At 45.7% G+C, this 18,913-nt stretch overlaps 1 protein-coding gene across 2 annotated transcripts in view; it reads right to left on the bottom strand.

Moving 5' to 3' along the window:
* GABBR2 (gamma-aminobutyric acid type B receptor subunit 2) overlaps positions 1-18,913 on the bottom strand; it is a 331,972-nt gene that overhangs the window by 266,965 nt on the left and 46,094 nt on the right. Inside the window, exon 1 of one of the 2 annotated variants that reach the window (XM_039856049.1) lies at positions 15,711-15,751. The exons of the other annotated variant lie outside the window; for it this stretch is intronic. The gene's annotated coding sequence lies outside the window, so the exon portion shown is untranslated. Of the gene's footprint in view, positions 1-15,710; positions 15,752-18,913 lie in introns of those variants that run through there. 2 annotated transcript variants of the gene reach the window in all.

The raw sequence follows: 18,913 nt of genomic DNA, 5'->3' as shown, positions 1-18,913 counted from the left end.
GGGAAGCATTGCCCTTTGTGGAACCACGATGCTGTTAGGAACTTGGTACCTAGGCCAGCACGTACTGCTGGGCCACATGGAAAGGCTCTTAGCTAAGGTCCCCACAGAGGAGCTGAAATCTAGCCCACATCTCAGTTGCCATGCTGCATATTCACCCCAAAAGACCCGTTCTCTCTCCCTGTGCCCACTCTCACATTTGGCTCCACTCACTTATTCAGGAAAGATAACTCCACACCGTCAACACCTAGCTCAGGGCTCCAGAGTGCATGGGAGAGCCCACTGCCCTGAGGAGCTGTACAGGGAGACCATGGAGCAGAGAAAATGAAGACTTGACAAGGAACTACCTCTGCCACTTCCTCCTGGGGGGTGTCTTGGGGAAGATCCTGAGCCTTTCTCTGGGGCTGGCCATGAGAGCTCCCTTAAAAGGTTGCTGAGAGAGTCAAATGAGATAACAAGGTGACCATCCCATACACTAGAAGGCTCTACTTGGGGGCAGTGATGGTTAGGATCATTCTCTCTGACAACTCACACACAACTATGGGCTCAGAGTTTCCTCTGAATTTTTAAGACAGGCCAAGACCAATCCCATCCATGTTCTACATAGTCTGTCACAGGCTAGAGAAATGCATTTATGCAACCATTGCCTTTATTAAACCTCAGAGCATCCTCAAGAAGCAGAGACTGGTTAATTAATGCCCACTTCAAAGACGAAGAAATCGAGGCTCAGAGAGGTTCAGCTGGCTTGCCAAAGAGCACACAATATGTACTGATCTGAATTCATATCAAGTCCACCTTCCTCCAAAGCCTGAGCAGGAACGTGCCATAAACAGGGAAGCCAGAGTTCAGGGAAAGCAGTGGAGGGAGCGTTGCCTGCCAACCGGAGAAGGGGCATTATAGGCAGCCTGGGCAAAGCTTTGGAAAAGAACTGAAAAACATTGTGCTAAGTGAAAGAGCCAGTTACAATGGACCACATATTGTATCATTCCATTCATAAAGAATGTCTAGAACAGGCAAATCCATACAGACAAAAAGCAGATTAGTGGTTGACAAAGGCTAGGGGAATCGGGGGGAAATGGAAACATGGTTTCTTTTCAAGGTGATTAAAATGTTCTTGATTGTGGTGATGGTTGCACAACTCTGTGAATATAACAATAACCACTGAATCATATACTTTAAATGGGTGAATTGTATGGCATGTAAATTATATCTCAATTAAGCCAACGCTTTACAAAAGAATATAGAATTGGGTCTGGCTGCTGGTTTAGTTCAAGGTGAAACTTTAGTGACATAGTTAGGAGCCTGGGTTCAAATTCTGTTTTACTTGCTCTCTGTGTAATCTTGGACAAGTTACTTAACCTCTCTGTGTCTCCATTTCCCTAGTTGTTTGACACGGGTAACAATACTTTCCTCTTAGGATTATGAGGTTTCAGTTAAATGATGTAAATGCCTGTCCTTAAAAAAATCCTGGCTTATTATATGTTCTAGACAAGTGCTTGCTGTTATTTTTGTGATATGAAGAAACACCAAACACGAGAGCATTTAGTCCAACTTGCATGTTATTTGTAAAAAACTGCCTACTCTGTTCCATCCATCATGAAGTGATCTAAAATGCTTTTCCTTTGGAGGAAGAGAAACGAGCAGTCAGTCAGTCAACAAGCATTCATTTTGACCTCTGGCTGGAACTTTTCTGGATTCCCCTGGAGAGCTGAGCCAGCAGAGAAGTTATCAGGAAGTGAATTCTAAGATACCACTGAGATCATCTTGCCTTGGGAATAAGGAGGGAGAACATGGAACACTAACATGCTTTGGTTTGAAATCCCCTTTTTTGAATGAGATGAGGCAGCTGAGCTGAAAGGATGTGGGATCCAGCTTGAGGTAGGTTACCCTCGGTCCCTGAGAGGCCAGTTTGGTGGAGTAGCCCCAGTTTCAGATGTCTACATGATGCTCTGAGCCCACCTTAATTTCTGGGCTTCCTCCTCGAATAAGCTATGGAGGTTAAAGGCCAAGGAGTAGAAAGATGGGATCAGCCCCACATTGTCTTCCTCAGCAGCCTCTTGCCTCCTGGGGAAGGACGCCTAGACTACCTAAGAGCTAGAGAGGGAGACTGGGAAGAGCAGCCACAATGCACCCAAGAAATAGGCTACAATGTCAAGAGTTTAGGCGCTGTGAAGAAGAGAGTTGGGATAAGCTATTTCTCAATCTCTTATTCATTGTTCTGGCTAAAGCAGTAATCATTTGGAACAATCATGTGGACCACGGCATTTCAGAGGGCTTTGTTAGCTGTACGCACCCATGCGTCTGTTAGTCTCTCTATGAATACCGAACGACGTGAGCAACTTAACAGGGAAAGGCTGTTTTATGAAGTAGGGACTGCGCTGTCACATGGAAGCATCCACACAGGGTAAGTGACAGGCAAGCTCCCATCCAGGGTGTTCTGAAGAGGATGCGTGCACTGGCTGATGATCTGTCAAGTCCCATGACCATTCTCCTTGGTTTCTGAGACTCTCAACAGTAACCGCAACCTGAAGCTCAGTCAACTAGGAAAATCACAAACCAAATAAGCTGGAAAGGACCTTGGAGACCTTCTGGTCCAGCCCCTCTATTTTAACAAGGAAAATTTGATTTTATAGATGAGAAGTTAACTTGCCCAAGGTCATGCGGCAATTCAGGGCAGAGCCTGGAGTCTTAAAATGGCATGTTCAATTGGGCCTGAAGTTGGACGATGACAGCCAGACATTCTGCTGAAAAAAAAAAAACTATTTGAAGATCTTTTTTGTCACCATAGAATGTAGCCAAAAGGCTTTTAATCAGATAAGGATGCTTGTCTAACACAGAGAATTTTAGAAAAATGTAGCTTTCCATTAGCATCATTAACAAGTAGCAGTCAGAATAGACACTTTGAAAAGTTACAGGATGTGAGATACAATAATAATGACTTGATATGTTTAAAATGGTCCCACTTGGACCCAAGAAAAACTTTTAATATTATCCCAATTTTATAGATGAGGAGGGTAAAGACCAGGAAAGTGAGACAAAAGAAAGAACTAGAAATCTAGGCTGACTTCAAACCTAGGACTTTGCTACTATCTAGCTTTCTTGAAGCCACATATTGTAAAGAAATACATAAATAAATTGTTAAAAGAAAGGTAACTAATTATTTAGGCAGCCCGCTGGCTACAAACTTCCCTTGAATTGCGTTTGCTGAGGCCAGATTCCTCTCTGGGCATTTGCTGGGGTTTGACCAGCTCCAGGGCACAGCTTGGCTATGAAACACTTGAGCTTGCTGAGAAATTGCCCACTTTAGGCAGAAATACCTTTCTTTCTCTTTATATAAAAAGTACATGTATTGCTGTACCAAAGTTTTTCTATTACCTGAGCCACTACTGTACTTGACTTTTCCTCCAAACAATCACACCTCGCTCTCTGCTCTGTGTGTGATCCAAACCACCCTGAAAATGGAATTTGCCTTTACACACTGCCTGCCTCCAACACCTCCTGCCAACTATAGCTCGAGATATTTTTCTCTAAGAGAAAATGACAAGGGTTTGCTGCATGACAAAATGTGGCTTCCTCGTCAGCCAACTTCTCTTACCTGCAGATCTCCCAGCTTCCTCCTGTGCAGCTGAGGAGGACACATACATGTAAGAGCAGGGTTGGTCCCCTCTCTCCTCTGAGCATTGCTAAATTGGTTGCCAAATTTGAAACAGAGCCTAAGTCAGAAACGAGAATAAGATTCCCAAGGCTTCAGACCCTAAGAAACTATTCTGGGTAAGGAAAGAAATACTTCCTATACACACCTGGTTCTGAAAACCAGAATTCATCTAAACAGGGACTGAGTTGAGGTTTAATGGTCTAAACGCTTCACTTGTACTTGATATTTACGTATTTTCAAATGTGCTCCAAAATTCTGTGTGCCTTTATTTATAAAGAGAAACTAGAGATTATTCGCATTTATGCTATCGTTCTAATAAAGAATCATATTTTTTCACAGAAAAGACTAGAAGTGATCTGATGATGAGCCTAAAATTTCTTCTTGCTTTTATTTATACCTAAGCTGACTCTAATCGTTAAGCTGGGAAAGCACATTTACTGCTGGGAGCTCCTTAATTTCAGGCAGTTTCCTTTTCCTCAAGACTAGATGTTAAAAACCAAACCTGAAAGGAGTGGCCATCCTTTTCCTCATATGCCTGATAGCTTCAAAATCTTCTGCCCACCAATTTTTAAAAATTGGATGTAATGGACACTGGTGGCCACCTATGTCACTTTCATCTTCCTCTCCCCTGATAGACCACCATTTTCATCTGGGTTCCCCGCCCCCCACACACACACTGTAACAACTATTCTGTGGGATCCTGGTGATTAGTCTAAACCAATCATGGTTTAGTCCATTTTTCTTGATAGTAATAGATGCAGATATAAGCCAATGAGAACACATACTTCCCCGAACAAATGTGCTTGGAAAATCTGAGTCAGTGAACTACAAAAAGTTCCTTGTAGTTACAGGACAAGATTCTCTTATGACACATGGCAAGGAGCCCAAAAATCTGGGTTCAAGCCTTGACTCTCACACTTCCTGGCTGTGTGACCTTGGAAAAGACAACTAACTTTTCCAAGCCTCAGTCTCCTCAAGTGTAAAATGAGAATAATAAGTTTCTATCTTATATGGATGCTGCTGTCATCGCATTAGCTAACGTTCATTCAACCAGCATTTATGATGTATCTACTATGTGCCAGCAACCATTTATTCCACGCTCTGGGATAAAGCAGGTAATGGAACAGACATATCACTGCCCTCATAGAGCTTACATTCTAAAAGATTTTAGCAAATGTTAGCTATTAATTCAGATAACAATAGTCATGGCAATTCTACGATTCATATTTCTCATTAATGGAGACCCATTTTTCAATTAGTCAAGAATGAAATTTCAATTAAAAAAAAAATGGGCCCTCTAACTTATCTACTTCCCAAATATAGATCTCAACTAAAAATTCTCTAAACTCGTGTAGTGCTTTGGATTACATCATAAAATCAAAGATTTCCCTGTGACATTTGAATCTAATTCAAGAAAAAGATCTGATTTCAGCAGCTTTTAGTCCAGACTTTAGAAAAAAATTAATTATGCATGCATTCAACTAGCAATGAGCAAACTTGATAATTTAGGCAGTTTAGCAATTGGATTGAAATTTTACAGCTAATTTAAAGTACTCCACACAACTGACTTCAGACTTGAGGTTATGAAGCTGAATTAGCCTGGACAAGAGCAATTACTCAGCACTTTCAGCACACGTGGCCTCGACTGACTTTTAGGCACAGTGAAGCAACAACTCACACTCAACCACAGCTGGCTGGATGCTAAGAGCCCCAGTGGTGCATGTATGCTAGACTGAGTTTATTTTGTGCTCTCTGAAGCAAGGCTAGGTCTTATTTGTCCTTGTCTCCCCACACTTGACAAAAGTCACAGCACACTCCACAAATGAATGAAGTAAATCCTAGTGGAAAGGTCACAATAATCCATGACTGTGTGACTTTAGGCAAACTCCTTAACCTTTTTCTACCTCTTCCCTCTACAAAATGGATATAATAACAGTACCTTCAAAGCAGTTGTGAAGAACTACAGATAATGTATCTAAGCATCCAACACATAGTAGATGCTCAATAAATGTAGTTCCTTGTCTTATTCAGTGTGGCAGCTTTAAAACATGGCACTCAAACTCCTAAATATACCTCCCCTTAGAGTGGGGTCCATGTCACCTCTTCTTGGATCTGACCAGACTTGTCACTGCTCTGATCAATAGAGAATGGTGACAGCGATACTAAGTGACCTCTGAGATGAGGTGATAAAGGCCATGTAGCTGTTACTTGGATTCTCTCTTGGCATCTCAGGATGTTCCCTCTCAAAACCTGGCCACGTGCAAAACCATGTGGAAAGGCTGTGTGTCAGTCTTCTGGTCAATGGTCTCATCTAAGCTCAGCTTTTGAGTCAACCCAGCCACCACGTCTTCCCAAATCAAAAAGCGGGACAAGCCATCCTGCTGTGGTCGGTCTGATTTCCTGACCCACAGGGTCCCTGAACATAATAAAATGGTCATTTGGCCACTAAGTTTGGAATGGTTTGTCACAGAGCAAGAAGTAATTGAAATACCCAGCAGGTATCATTCATTCACTCAACATTCACTGGGGCCTTCTATGTGCAAAGTAATGCAGTGTGCTCTGGAGAGCCTTGGGAAGTGCACAGGCTAGTGGAGAAACATAACTGTACACAGCTAGTGCTGTGATGGTAAATATTTAATAAACACCCGGAGTGGTGGAGCGGGGAAGGCCCTGCCTTATAGTGTTGGCCGATTTCGGTGGTGTGAATTCTCCCATCATTGCCAATTTCCAGCTGCCAACGTGAAGTCAGCCAGCTAGAAAAACTAGAGAATTAAACATCAGCTCTCGTGAGCCAGTAAGAGCTGGCTCCAGCCACACAACTGTCAGAGGACCTCAGTCTGGGGTGAGAAATGCTATAAGAAAGGCAGCAACAAGGTCAGGGGCAAAGGGGATTCCAGTTGGTCAAGGTAATGGAGGTGCTTTAAGTCCAAAACTCCCAGTATCACCTATAAGAGACAATAAAGAACGAGAAGAACAAATAAAATGCGTACTTTCAATATATCTAGGAGACAGAGATCTCCCAAACCTCAAATTACCTGGAAATAGAAAAACAAACTCTAAATCTCAGTGGGAGCCAGTGTGAAGAACAAGAGCAGCTTGGGAGGAGGTGTGTAGAGGAGAGAAATGCTAGTAGAGGTGTGGATGTGATCTAAAATCACCCTAGAAAAAGAAAGTCCGCCCTAAGTAAAAAACCCTGGAGACAAATAGCGGTAGATCCCATCACATACTCCAGGGAATGGATTTATAAGGAGAGGATGTAGGGAGACGGTCTTAGAAAGGTGATGCTTGGGCAAGAGGAAGAAGAGGGTGCATGGGAGAGAGAGATGCCTTTGGAGGCCACGTAGCGAAGAGGGAAAGAAACAAGAGGGCAATCTAGAATCTTGCAAGATGAAAGAAAACCAGAAAATTGAAGGACACTCAATCCCTCCCCTCAAAAGAAAAAAATTTCAGGAATAGCAGCTGAGTCTCCCCAAGGCCAACACTGTCCCGTCTGTAAAAGGAGGCTGTGTCCAGGTCTAAACTTGTCCAAGTCCATATGTTCAATACAGCATGATTCATAGGAAGTCTAGGCTTCCTCCGAATATGTAGTATCTTGTGATTGTGTGGGTTTCTCTAAGAGCAGAGCTTGCTGGAGGCTAGAGAGGTGATCCAGCAGGGAACAGGGAGGGCGGTCTGGGCAAGAAGAAAAAGTGGATCCAGGACATACTACTGAGCTGGTTATGGCTGTGGGCAACCGAGGAAACACTAGAATGCTTCTCAGAAGCATCCACCCTGTTCGGTCCAGTTCCTCTGAGAAGCAGATGCCAGGACAGGATTAGATGTGCAAGAGATATAACAGGGGAAGCTCCTGGGAGAGAAAATGGGCCGGCTGCAGAGGGGCGGGGAGAGCATCAGACTGCAGTGCAGGTCTGGCCCCGCATGCAGGCCAGAGAGCAAGCGGGTAAGTAAGGTGGTCAGTGGTAGAGTCTTAGACTGCACTGCACTTCCAGGGGTGCTAAGCAAGGCTGATGGGGAGTCCTTGAGTCCAAGGCACACATCAGAGCTGTCCTGTGTCTCCCAGGAATGGCCCTGTCCTAGCATCCCTGCTCAGTTCGGTACTAGCTGGAAGCAGTCCACAGGAAGCATGGTCTCCGCACGAGAGTGGTGACAGATTTCAGAAGGCCGCAGCTGGAGCTGTGGTCAATTACGCTTGCCACTCCCGGGGATCGCAGAGGCACATTTTCATAGCTGCCACATGGGGCCATGTGGCCTAGAGACAGGGACCCAGAGAAGTGCAGCGAGGCCTTGAGGAGGGACCCTGTCAGCATGCCTAAGACTGCAGCTGACCCCAGGGGTGCCCAGACGATGTGCATCAAGGCAAAAAACGTCAGCTCACTCCCCAGCTGGGTCTCCCCACCCCTGCTTTGGGCCCTGGATGGAAATATCACTCCCCCTGCTTCAGTCTATACACATGGGAGGTCTACCCAACGAGAACACAGAACTTCCTGAGTCATAGCATTAGAAGGTGAGCACTCTGCTCAGGTGGAATGTTTTATACCTACTTTTAGTGGGTTGAGTAGTGTCCCCCCAAAATTTATATCTACCTGGAACTTCAAAATGTTGCCTTACTTGGAGATAGGATCTTTGCAGATGTAATTAGTTAAGGATCATGAGATGACACCATCTTGGATTTACAGTGGGCCCTAAATCCAATGACGGTGTCCTTCCAAGAAGAGAAGACAGAGACACACAGGGTGGAATGCCCTGTGAAGACGAAGGCATTAGAGCGAGGCAGCCACCAGCTAGGGACCGCCAGAAGCTGGGGGACTCAAGCAAGGACCCTCCTGTACAGCCTTCAGAGGGAGCATAGCCCTACGGACACCCTAATGTGGGACTTCTAGACTCCAGGAATGTGAGACAATAAATTTCTGTTGTCTTAAGCCACCCTGTTTGTGGTCCTTTGTAATTACAGCCCTAGAAAACTAAAAGACTAATAAACTATTATTAGTAAAATAAAATAGTAAATGAGTAAAAAATAAAATAATAATAAACTAATAATCCTATGCCCATCAAAAGTATAAACATCACAGAATTGGAGGAAGAAAAGCTGAACCAGAGAATCAGTGACTCTTGGCACTGAAATGCATGAGAGCCATGCCTCTCATCCTCTATCAAATTTCTGGGCAAGAGTTCATTCATCTTCTGCTTGAACACTTCCAGTGACAGGGAACTTACCACCTCAAGAGGAAGCGTCTTTGTTTCTGGCAGCCGGGACAGTCAAAGCCCTTTTTTACTTGCCCCAAACATCTGCCTCCCTGTGATCCCCCAGCTTCCAGCCTAGTTTTGTTCTCTGGGACCCAGACTACTCCTGAGGGGCATCTTCTGATAAATCGCCTTTCTGCTGGCTACTCGGCCTCAGTGCCTTTAAGGAATAATGTAACTTACTCGAATACAACAATGAACCAGAATATGCAAATTATCTTATCAGCTGTACTCCATAACGACAATCTTTCTCTGATTAGCATATTGCTCTGTCTCTATTTTCATCAGGGATTCACAGAACTGGCATGCACATAGCTTCTAGCAACCATGGGGCATTTGGGGACAGGCATTGAGGCTGAGAGGGCACACCAGGCTAAGTTTAGAAGGTGAGAACTGGAAGAGTGGTCCTCCGTTTCACATACACTTAGAGAGTAGCTCCCTAGTGCCAGAGTCTAGGGTTGGGAAGGATAAGGAGGCTGAGGTGAGGGCAGGGAGGCTGCAGAGGGAGAGAATGAGAGTAACTCCATCAAGTTACTCCAAAACAGCAGTGTGGGAGTCAAAGCCAAAAATACTACCTAGAACTCTCACCCAACTCAATTAACTGTCATACGCTATCTTAAACAAAAAGAAAGGCACACAAAGACAAAAGGTGTGACTGCCTCCTGAGTGGAATCAGGGCGGGCTTTCAGAAGGAGATGCCTACAGGCTGGGTTTTTAAGTCAGACTGGACAATCAAAATAAAAGGAACAGAGCAGGCAGAAGGAACTGCCTAAACAAAGCAAGTTGATGTGAACCTTCGAGCCCTGTTCAGGGAATTAAGACAAGTCTTGTGTGGCTGTAGTAGAGAGGGCGAGCGAGTATTTAGCGAGTATTTGTAAGGGGAGGAGAGTAGAAGGAAAAGATGGCCCTCTTAAACTGGCTAAAAGCTTCCTCTCTTTAGCTACGAGAGGAATTTTAATTGCATTTATGGCGGTTCTTAAACTTTCATAAGCATTAGAAATCACCTGTGCAGTGTGCTTACCATGAAGACCCAGGCTTGCCACACTGTGCCTCTGGCACCCCAACTCCCTTGTACGCCCTACCATGCCCTGCATTCTGCTTCCATGTGTCAGAGTGGAGCTGGCTTTCTGCATCATAAATATGCTCCAGCAATGATTCCAAGGCAGGAGGTGGCAAACCTCACCGAAGATAGTGCTTCTCACCTTTCTTCGTTATGAAAAATGGTGCGGGTGGCAAGACAGCTTATTACATTATGCCAAAAATACCAGCAATTTAAGTTCATATGAAAAGATGCACTGGAGAAACAGAACCGATGTCAATTCTCCGTCAAAGTACTTGACAAAAATGAAAGACCAAGAAATTATCAAAAATTACCTCTAGGGCAGAGCAATGACTTGTGAGGCTGCCCAGCCTTCTCTCTGACCCTCAGAGTTGCCTATAACATGCAAAGAAAGGCCCTCTGGTTATTTTAGGGTGGGCATAGGGTTTGGCCCCAAGATCTATCAGGAAACTGAAGCATGCCCTTGGGGAGAAGTCATTCTTTCATGAAAGAGCTACAGGGATTTAAACAAACATTTCATTTTGTTTTTGAAAAGCAAAAAGAATTTTGGAAGCAAAGCCATCTCCGGAGTGGAAGCTCCTTCGGGCCAATCTGCCAAGTGATGCTAAAATATCTCGTCCTAATATCTAGCTCAAGTTGCCCATAAACACAGAGTCCCAGGCCCTCCACTGGATACTCTGGTTCAGGGGACCTGGGGTGGGGCCCCAGGAAACTGATGATGAGAGATGTTTGGAAACAATGATCTAGCTCACCTGGACTCTGCTTACACACCTCCCAAGACAGTGAGCTCCTTCTCTTCAAGGGTGACCAATTCCAAATTTGAAAAGCTCTTGACCTTTAAAACATCTTACCCTGAACTGAAAATTTCCTCTTGTGTCAAGTGCTCCAAGCTTGTCCTCTACACTGACTCAGGTAAATCCAATCTTTCTGCTGCAGGCAGCCTGGCAGGAAGGTGAAATCCATACACAAGAATGACCTCCTGACACTGCATATACTAAATATCAAAAGGGAAGACGCCATTTGGTTACTTTGAGAACCTTTACCTGTCCCCAAACTTATCTTGTGCTCCCTCATTCATGCTTCCTAAGGGAAAGGCAAGAGTAATGATGTTAATAAAAAAATTATTATTTATTGAATGCTTACTGGTTGGCAGAAATAATGCACCCTGCCCCCTCCCCCCCCCAACACACACACACCCATGAAGGACATCCACATCCTAATCCCCAGAACCTTTGAATACCTGATGTTACATGGCAAAGGAGAATCAGGTTACAGATAAAATTGACGTCGCTAATCAGCTGAATTTAAAATAAGGAGATCGTCCCAGATTATCAGCGTGGACCCAATGTAATCACAAGGGTCCTTAAAAGTGGAAAAGCAGAAGAGTAAGTGTTGGAGTGATGCCATGTGCAAAAGACTCAACTGGTAATTACTGGCTTTGGAGATGGGAGGGGACCATGAGCCAAGGACTGTAGGCAGCCTCTACAGGCAAGAAAACAGATTCTCCCTGGAGCCTCCGGACGAAACACAGCCCTGCTGCTGGCTTGATTTTACCCTCACTGAAGCCCATGTTGGACTTCTGACCTCCAGAACTGCAGTATAACAAATCTGTGGTGTTCTAAGCCACTAAACGTGGGGCAATTTGTGACAGCTGCAATAGAAATGTACATGAGTATCTCATTTAATAACTTACCAACCAGATAATAGATACTATTATTATTCTTGTTTTGATGATATATGAGTAAACTGAGGCTTTGAGCTAAAATAACCTGCCTGGGTCATGCAGACAGAAGTGGCCTGGATTCAATCCCAGATCTGTCTCCAAAATCCTTCATGAAAGAAGGGTGGGAAGAAAACAAGGAGCTAAAAATAAGAATCCGAAATGGGAACAGAGAGATGAAAAGATCTGGGAAGAAAGACCCAGGACAAAACACAGAATAACTCTACATAGTTAACCAAAGGGTATTCTAGATTAACGAGAAATGCTTATAATCCAACTCTGATCACAGACTCAAAATGTCTGAGCCCTGGGCATACTTGGAGATAATCTATTCAACCGCCTCCCACCCCAGGCGAAAGTAGGGTAGAACGAGACTTCAAGAGAGGAGAAGTGATTTGCCCAAAGTAACAGAGAAGCTGGGTGGAGATGGGGCTGGAACCCAGGGCCCCATTCCTTATCCAGTGCTGTCTCTTATACACCATTTGCCCTGTTCTTCTTTTCTTCTTTCCAGAAGAATCTGTCAAGGCCCACAGGCACTAAGAGGAGTGAGTTGCTCTGCCCAGGGCACAGCGATGAAGATGGTTAGGAGCCCTGTGCCTATGACGTCTCAAAGCAGTGTCCTCCTCCGGCATGGCCTCTTGCTCCTAGACATTCAGCAATCAGGACAGAAACAGGCCATATTCATTCAAATTGTCTAGTGTGTGTGCCAACACCTGTCACCACCTTCCACGTTTGGGTTGACCTGTACCATCACACCCAGGAAGAGGGCAGCTGCCAGGAGACTGGCACTGCCTTGGAATGGACTTTGGGGACCCACTGCCGCCTGCCTCCTGGGGAGAAGAGAAACAGCACACCTTGCAGTGACACACTTTTCCTACAAAACAACTTAATTAACATGGCATAAATTTTAGCTCCTATCTAATCATCCACCATTCCTCTTACACAAGCATATGCGGAAAAAACTTTTCAAATACAAGACCCATTTATTATGGTTCAAGAAAATCCTAGTTTCCCACACTCTGCTTTGAAGAAAGCCTCCCCACCCAGGAGTCCATTTCCAGACATCCAGCTGCTCGCTTGTGATGTCAGCATCTCTCTTGCTAGTTGTTCCCTCTGAGGGTCCCCGTGACTCCATAATCTGAAGGCACCCTGCTGATCTGGGCCCTGCCCTGCTCAGCCTGTGAGAAAACCAGGAACTTCCCACCACGCAGTTCCTCCTTCCTCGCCAGAAGAAGAGGCACTGTGGCGGGCTCCCTTCCCTCACCTGCAGCTCGCTCTGAGCTCCCTCGGTTCTTACCGCTTTTCCTCTGTGGTCACCTCATTTGCATTAGAAAGGGATTCTTGGCTAAACTCCACTAATCAACATTTAAACTTCCATTTTACTTGAATAATTTACTTGAATAATTTAAAGTTTTGAACCTTTGAAAAGACAACCAACTATATACAAAACATTTGAACAATTTGATAGTATTTTTCTCAAAACAGCTACGAGTTACTTTGCTAAGAATGGAACCAGGGCCTTATTCACCTCTAGATCTGCTGCATCTCCAGCACCCAGTCGGTGCCTGAGTAATGTGTGCTGGACTGAATTTAATCCTCCAACATCGTCTGAGCCTAGGGATAGAATCACAGACACTATTAGTCATGAACACTATGCAGTGTGCCCTGCTGTCTGTCTACACATAGCTGCTAACTACCCAGCACTGAGTAAACCTACCAGCAGCATAAAAGGGCAGGTTATTCTCATTTTCTTCTTATCCTGAAAGGCTCAGCTCAAATAAACCCTCCTCCATGAAATCACTCTGATGCCTCCTCGCTGTCAGTCAGAATCTAACACTCAGAGATGCTGAAGTACCACAGAGCACCTATACCATGTTCCAGATATTAGGTATACAGGGAATGTGAGAGATGCTCTCTTTGAGGGGAGGCGGGGTTACTACAAACAGTCAGGATCATCCTAGACTTTGGGCATGCTATGCTTTGGGAGCCCAGAGCAAGGAGAAGTCTAACCCACTAGAGAAGAGGGAAGGCAGGAAGGCATCCTAGAAGACTTCCTGGAAGAGGTTCCATCTCAGCAGAGTGGAAGAGTGGGTGATATGCAGGCTATGTGAAGTGGGAGGAACCACATTGCAGAGGCTCAGACAGAGGTCGTGAGACAGGGCAGGGTGCCTAAGGGAACCATTACCAAATCAGTAAGTCTGACACACAGGATTCAGAGTGAGGAAATAACAGGCAGAGCTTGAGTGAGTTTCTAAAACTTTCAGAGCCCCAGTTTCTTCATCTGTAAAATAGGGATAATAAGATCTGCCTTCTCAGGGATTCTCACACCTTAGCATACCTAAGAATAGCCTGGAGGCCTTATTAAAATGTAGATTCCTGGACCTCCCTCCTCTCCCCTTCACCCCCACACAAACACAGACTCTGAATCAGTAGGTCTGAGATGGGACCCAGGATGCTGTGTTGTAATACACACACACACACACACACACACACACACACACACACACACACACACACACACTACACACACCGCACACACACCACACAGGTCATTTTGATGGAGAAGAACTGTCCTTGGATCCATAAAACAACAATTGGGTTATTGTAAGATTTAAATCATCTAATGTAAATAAAGCAACTAACAGGCACTTGACACATTGTTGGTGCTCAAAAAGTTAGTTCTCCTTCCTTCCTCTATCTTTGTTCCTGAAAATCACTGTACTGATATTAATAGTCTCCATTCATTTTAGTAGGAGCTGCTTTCATATATTTCTATGTGTGTTTCTGTGTCTGCTTCCCCCAACAAGACCCTGAGCCCCTTAAGGAAAGGGACCAAATTAGCAACCTCGGTTTCCAGTGGGCTCCTGGCCAGGTGTTTTGTGAATGAAAAGTGAGAAGGAATGCAGCACCATCCCACAGCCCCTCAGCCTGGCTCTATGTTAATCGTGCAGTAAGTAGGTTGATGGGTTGGGGGGACTCTGACGGCCTCACCCAAGGGTTGAAGAGGGACTGCAAGGAGTCAGAAGAATGAAATCCATCAAGAAGCAAAGCTCCTTCAGCACGACTACTTCCCACTTACAGCAGCCCTGGGAACAGTTCTGCTTCCTGGGCACGTTAAGTGCAAGCTGCTTGACCACTCAACATGTTCTTTATGGCATTTCCAGACTCTCAGACCGAAATAATATTAATGAAAGTTTCCTGCCCTGATAAGTAGTTCATCAGGAACCAAGGAAGGCGATGGCCCCATCCTCTTCCCAGTGAGCAAGCCTGGCACCCCCAAAGCCTCTTTCTCTCCTTTCTCAGTCTTCATATCCAATTAGCCACCAAGGCCCACTGCTTCCACCAACTGCTCCCACCCATCCATCCCCCTGCCCCAGCCCTAATGCAGACCCTGTAATTTTGCAGCTGGACCATGGCAAGAGGCTCTTTGGTCTGTCTCCTTGCCTCTTCCAGCCCAGCCCCGCACTGTCATAACAATCTTCCTGCAGCTCGGCTAGGAACTTTCCATGCCCCTTCCCAAAAGCCTGCAATGGCTCCCCATCGCTCCAGAATCAAGGGCAAATGTTTCAGCCAGACGTTCGAGCTCCTCCCAGGGCTGGTCAACCTAACTTTCTCCCTAGTCTCCCACTACTCTGACTCCTACACCCTTCCCTCTAGTCTAGTGTTTTTAAACTGCCCTATAAGTGAGACATCAAATTAACTTAGCGGGTCCTGACCAGGAATTTTTAATAAAATAGAACAACATATGAAAGACCAGAGTGCATTGCACCTAGGTAGTTTTCATTTCATGACAATTCTGTTTTAGACATGTGCCTGTGTGTATTATATGCGTGTGTGTGGTAAATGTACCTTATCACACTATAAAACACACATCTCACCATGAATCACAGTCAAAAAGATCTGCAAAGTGTTGTTCCCACTAAACTAAATCTGCTGTTTCTCTTCTATGTTCTGTGCTCGCTTTTCACATGATTCCTTCCTCCTGCACTGTTTCCTCCTCCCCTCCACCCAGCCACCTCCAGCCATCCGAACCTTACTCATTGATCCAGGCTGTCTCAGCTGGTTTCTCCCAGAAGCAGACCATGAAATGAAGATGTTCGTTTGGGAGGTGACTCTAAAAAGCACCAGTAAGGAATGGAGAAGCAAAACAGGAAAGGAACTGGAACGACACAGGGTGCTCTGTTGAGCAGGTTCCTGCTGTGGGCAATTGGACTTCACCTGCTGGGGATTCGGGGTGGGGCAGGGAGCTGGGATGCTCATCTACCCACCGACTCCTGCCACTCCTGCTCTGCTCAATCACACACACACACACACACACACACTGCCTTTTGCACACCGCACACAGAGGCATCTTAGTTCCAGCTGTTTAGTGGACATTCCTTCCTCTATCTTTGTTCCTGACATTCATTGATATAAAGATTTTAATAGAGGAGAGACTCCATTCAGCCTTTATTTCAGTTGGAGCCCCCTTTTACATGTGTGTTTCCATGTCTGCTTCTTCCAACAAGACCATGAGCTCTTAAGGGGAGGGACTAAATCAACCCAGTGCCCATGCCCTCTTCTTCCTGGAGGCAGAACCCATATTTCCCTTGGGAACACCCTTCCTGCATTCTCAGTCCATGAAAGCAAGCAGTATATTTCTGTGGCCACAGTGATGGGGGCAGAGATGGGCACTGATCCCAACAGGTCCCCTGAGTCTCGATCTGGGGACTTCCGTCTGTACTGTTAGAGAAAGGAATAGTTTTTTGTTTTTGTTTTTGTTTTTTTTGCTGGAGTTACTGACAGCTGCTAGTTGCCACCTTCTCACCAAGAGGAGAAAAAATGCAAGAGAATGTAGCCAACACAGAATCAAAAAGGGGAAGAGAGAGGGGATCAAGTTCTGGTGCTGTTATTTTCTGAGCCTCCGGAGCCAGACTTCCTCGAAGACTATGAATGATTCCATTCCCACTCAATCAATGCTTTCTTTTCCCTGAAGTCAGTTTGAACTCAGTTTCTGTCACCTGCAACCCCGAACCCCATCCAATGCAGCCTGCCTTATGTCCCCCACTACACGTCACCTGGAGGAAAGAGCACATCACCCACCTGTACCTCTACACTGCTGGCACTCAGTAGGAGAAAGAAGAGGTCGAGAGAGAGAGCAGGGGTGGGAATGCCACCCAAACACATTTCGCAGGGCACTGCAGTCCCCACTGCTGGCAGACATAGACAGATGGTCGGTGACCCAGTCAAAACTATGACCTCCAAAATAGAGGTAGTGGACACAGAGTCTGGGCTGCAAAGAGCAGAAAGGATGAGACTGAGGAAAAGAAGGCCAGGAACTGAATTGTGTCTGGGTTGCCTGGGTCGGTCTAAAAAGAGGCCTGGGTTCTAACATAGGGACCTTGGAAAAAGCCGGCATATTAACCCAGATTCAGCTCCAGCGAGGCCCCTAGAAACATAGTTTGTCAGAGCTAGAGGACTCAGGAACATTTTGTCTAGCTTTGAGGAGTGGCAGAGGCTGGGCCAGAGGTCACTCAGCAAGCTGGTGACATTGCTGGAACTAGGAGCTGGGCTGGCATTCTTCCCACTGCACAGGGAAGAGGCTGGAGGAAGGTGGTCTAGTTCATTCTGCTACATTGCCGGACAGCTGGAGGGCTACCCTGAGCCTTTCAGCTCTTCTCACCGCTATCAACTCCCCCTCATGCGGATCTTCTCCAGTGTGAATTTTCCACTGCTCAGAAGACCAGCAGGAACTGAGTCCCTACCACACCCTAAGGCGCTGAATGACCTTATGTATGTGAAAACCACGTTCCCCAGCCCTGAATTGGACCAAGCACAGCGTGGGCAGGACATTTCTAGTTAACATGAGCACAGTCCCCTTGGGAAGCTCTTTTACCACAACCAAGCGTGTTAGTACCACAGAACCTTAAAGTACAATAGTAATAATAATAGCAGCTAAGCTAGGGTTACTTAGCACTTTCCATGTGCCAGGCACAGTTCAAGTGCTTTACATAAACGAACTCATTTAATCTTCACACCAACACTACGAGGTGGGTACTATTATCATTTAATAGATGAGAAAACAGAGGCTCAGGAAGGTGAACTAACTCACCCAAGGCCACCTGCATAGCAAAGGACAGGCCAGGATGTGGACGCAGGCAGTCTGGCCCCAGGGTCCCTGCGGAGGACCACTGTGCGACATTTCCTCTGGGAAGCAAAGCGGGAACGGAGCAGGCCTGAGACTATTATACTTAGAAAGGCTAGCGCATAAAGTTGGCCACTGGCTGGCACCTGGGAAGGTGGATTTGGGGAGGGTTGCCACGATTCCCCAGCAAGAGTGGCTCATTGTGCCAAAACCATGCAAACAATACGGCTTATACTAAAGATACAACACTCTTCTGAGAGTCTAGCAGTTTGGGAATGTGCTAGGCGGGGGGTGTCTAGGTGAGCAGCCCCGAGTAAAAACACTGGACACTGAGTCCCTAATGAGCTTCCCTGGTAGACATTTCACTTGCAATGTCACTATTTATTGCTGGGGAATTAAGTGCGTCCTGTGTGACTCCAGTGGGAAAGGCTCTCAGATGCCTTCGCCCTGTTTCCTCTGAACTTTACCCATGCATCTTTTTCCTTTGCTGATTTTTCTTTTCCTCCTTTCACTATAATAAATCATAGCTGTGAGTACAACTCTATGATGAGTCCTGTGGTCCTCCTGGGGGTGGTCTTAGGAACCTGATATATCCTCAAAAGTCCTAAAGCTAATCCTCTGTAAGAATATCATAGGAAGTCTTGTCTCAGCTGGTCTTTGGTGACCTTTTTCTCAGGCCCCTACTTACATGTGACATTAAGATAATCCTTCCAGGATTGCAATGCGCCTTAAAGTGGGATGTACATCACTGGGTGGCAAAGGGCCCCAAGGCTGGCAAGGTTCTCAGAGGACTATCCACAAGAGGGACTCCCCACACTCATCCCAGCCTCATGGGCATCAGAGCTAGGCCCTCGGCCTGCAGTAATACTAGCAACATTGTCTTACTTACAGGGAAACAGGCTCAGAATGGTTGTGTAACTGCCTCATCTAGAAACCATCCATGATCTGCCCCAGAGGGAAGTGCCAAGCACAATGAGTAGAAAGGGCATGAAGAATATTTTGATGCAATATGAGGAATAATATCCCTCCTGTAATAAGGGGAGCTTCCAAATGCACGGAATAAACATAGGTACTGTGCTGGGGGTACTGGAAGAACCAGAGAGTGTCTGTCCTATT

The sequence above is a fragment of the Pteropus medius genome, unplaced genomic scaffold, assembly GCF_902729225.1.
Source record: "Pteropus medius unplaced genomic scaffold, Ma_sr-lr_union100, whole genome shotgun sequence".
In the NCBI taxonomy this organism is placed as follows: Eukaryota; Metazoa; Chordata; class Mammalia; order Chiroptera; family Pteropodidae; genus Pteropus; species Pteropus medius.
Note: the sequence above shows the minus strand (reverse complement) of the source record. Positions and strands in the feature narration are given on the sequence as shown.